The sequence below is a fragment of the Triticum dicoccoides genome, chromosome 2B, assembly GCF_002162155.2.
Source record: "Triticum dicoccoides isolate Atlit2015 ecotype Zavitan chromosome 2B, WEW_v2.0, whole genome shotgun sequence".
NCBI classification, from domain to species: Eukaryota; Viridiplantae; Streptophyta; class Magnoliopsida; order Poales; family Poaceae; genus Triticum; species Triticum dicoccoides.
The window spans coordinates 710441278-710444958 of record NC_041383.1 but is presented as its reverse complement, the minus strand read 5'-3'; positions in this window follow the sequence as shown (position 1 = coordinate 710444958).

The window sequence follows — 3681 nt, the reverse complement described above, 5'->3', positions numbered from 1 at the left end:
AAGCAGAAGAAGAACTCATCACAAGCAAACATCGCTCTCGCGTCATGATCATCGCATAACCTGTACCTGCAACTGTTGTTGTAGTAATCTGTGAGCCACGAGGACTCAGCAATCCCATTACCATGGGTACCAAGACTAGCAAAGCTTAAAGGGAAAGAAAGGGGTAAAGTGGTGAGGCTGCAGCAGCGACTAAGCATATATGGTGGCTAACATATGCAAATAAGAGCGAGAAGAGAGCAAGAGGAACGATCGTCAACTAGTAATGATCAAGAAGTGATCCTGAACTCCTACTTACGTCAAACATAACCCAGAAACCGTGTTCACTTCCCGGACTCCGCCGAGAAGAGACCATCACCGCTACACACGCGGTTGATGCGTTTTAATTCGGATCTGGTGTCAAGTTATCTACAACCGGACATTAACAAATTCCCATCTTCCTATAACCACAGGCATGGCTTTTGAAAGATTATACCCTGCAGGGGTGTCCCCACTTAGCCCATGATAAGCTATCGCGATCAACGAAGGATAAACCTTCTCCCAGGAAGACCTGATCAGACTCGGAATCCCGGTTTACAAGACATTTCGACAATGGTAAAACAAGACCAGCAAAGCCGCCCGATGCGCCGACAATCCCGATAGGAGCTGCACATATCTTGTTCTCAGGGCAACACCGGATAGATCAGCCTACGAGTAAAACCAACCCTCGAGTTGCCCCGAGGTGGCCCCGCAGTCTGCCCGGTTACCAACACTTAGACAAGCACTGGCCTGGGGGGCTAAAATAAAGATGATCCTCGGGTTGGCCGACCCAAGGGAAAGGGATAGGTGGTGGTGAGGCAAATGGTAAAACCAAGGTTGGGCCTTGCTGGAGGAGTTTTATTCAAAGCGAACTGTCAAGGGGGTCCCATAAATCACCCGACCGCGTAAGGAACGCAAAATCCGGGAACATAACACTGGTATGACGGAAACTAGGGCGGCAAGAGTGGAACAAAACACCAGGCATAAGGCCGAGCCTTCCACCCTTTACCAAGTATATAGATGCATTAATAATATAAGAGATATTGTGATATCCCAACCAAAATCCTGTCCACCATGGAGAAATCTTCAACTTCACCTGCAACTAGCAACGCTATAAGAGGGGCTGAGCAAAGCAGTAACATAGCCAAACAACGGTTTGCATAGGGAAGGTGTCAAAGGTTAGAGGTTCATGGCAATATGGGAGGCTTGATGAGCAAAAGATAGGTAACGCAGCATAGCGATAGAACGAAGCAACTAGCATAGCAATGATAGTAGTGAGATCCAGGGTAGCGGTCATCTTGCCTGAAATCCCGCAAGGAAGAAGAACAAGTCCATGAAGAAGATGAACGGATGAAGCCAAACCAAGCGTAGACGAACGAATCCTCATGATTGCAACGAAACAGGAACTAACAAGAAGAAGCACACAACAAGGTAAACACACCACACATGAACAAGGCATGATGCACAACAAGCATGATGCATGGCAAAGCTACATGAAGCTACTCATGGCAAGAGATGATGCATACAAGAGCAACACATCAAAGCAAGTTTAACTGAGGCCGGGAACAACATATAACAATTCTGGTAAGTCCTCATATGCAAATTTCGAAATTGGTCCAGATCTGATTATACCATATGTTCAAGTTATTAAACAGCAAGTTAAGATGCACTAAGATGATCTACACGAGATTCTAGTCAAGTTACATATAAAGTTCATTAGATTCGGAGCTACGGCCTAGAAGATATGAGCAAAACACGTTAAACATGGCATTGATGCAAAATGCACCCAAACATCAAGCAAACACCTCAAAACAAGGATGCAACATGATAACATGAAACTACATGCAAAATCAAGCAAGTTTCATATAAAGCACACTCAAAACGGAGCAACGGTTCAACACACACACACTATACAAGACATAGCAACAATCTGCCCAAAACAGCAAGTAGGCATATTGCAAGCATCAAGTCAACATGCTACAGGACCTCAACATAATAACAAAAGGCATGGTCATGATGTACAGGTAAAGCATAACAAAACATGAACACTGAACTATCTCCAGAAATCACTAGAACATGCTCAAACAGACATGGTAAGATTGCAAGTAATAACAGTTTCAGCCATTAGCAGGAATAACATCAGGTTGCAATGTTCAGAGCTATCAAACAGTATGTTACAGGAACTTGACATGGCAAACAAAGGCATGGCATGAATCTACTAATTGCATAGAACAAAAGTCCCTTACTGACCAAGAGCCAAAAAGGATCAGAAAATATGATGGCACCCATGTAAACTTGGCAAGTTATATTACAGATTCAAACATGGCAGGAACAACAATAAGTAGGCATGTTGATGAGCTTGTACCACTCACCACAGAGCAATACATGGCATGGCAAGGCAACCAACAGTAATAAGGCATGTTTATGAAGCTAAGCATGGCAAGAGCAAGTTCATAGGGTACATGGATCACTAGCAACAATCATGGGAACATCTGAACTTAATGTTAACAGGCTGACAGCAACATTATTTAGCAACTTTGGAGCATGAAAACAATAAGCTACAGCAAGCTATAAATGCAACCATGGGTATGGATGGATATAGCATGACATGCAGAACAAAACACTCTTAGTGAACATCTCCAGATTATGCATAGAATGACTTGTAGAAGCAGGTTTACATAGCATCACCAAATAACAGATTCAGCCTAGCAAAACAGCAACAGCAAGTACACTACTTAACAAGCTCGATTCACTCACCACAAGTCATTGCATGACAAGATAAGTATAGCATCAGCAAGAAGACATTTTTATGAAACAAACCAAGGCAAGAACAAGTCCATAGCATGCAAGGATCAACTATAGCAACCTTGGCAAAATTGAATAACATGTAAACAATCTGCCAGGAAACATTTTGAAGCAAAAGTAGAGCACCAAAATGACATGCTAGACTACTCCATAATTGCAACAAAGGACATGAATGTATAGAGCATAACCATATGTTCAAAACATCCTTACTGAAGTATCTCAAAATAAGCATGGATCTCTCTGTAGCATCAAGTTTACATGGCATAAAATAACAGCAGAACAGGGACTGAAATCAGCAACAGCAAGTACCCTACTTAGCAAGCTCGATGCACTCAGCACACAAATCACAAAAATACATGGATAACACCTATGGAAAGATGGCATGTCATAGATCAAAACACATTTAGACATCAACCTCATAGGATGCACACATCAATCATGGCAAAAATGACAAATCATCAAGTTATAACAGTTTCAGCATATTAACAGCACATAGCACTCTTCCAACAGCATTTCGGGCACTAAGATGAGCTCAAATGAATATGATGCAATGGAATTAAATGATGCACTCGTTGAGGCGAACAATTAGACATATTACACGCACGAAACGGAGCTACGGATGCAGAGATACAATGCGATGAACATGACATGATTATGTCAAAAATCTGGGACTTAGCAGATTCGGGGTCAACCTTCAGCTTGCACGGATATCGAGGCGGCGGCGCGAGCTCGCCGGAGAGATCGCAGGAGACGACGGGGATGACGCCGGGAAGGCCGGAGATGGCGGATCCGGGCCGGATCTCGCCGGATCCGGCCGGGGCGAGTCGGAGGGGCGACAGGGAGGCACGGCGGCGCTCGGCG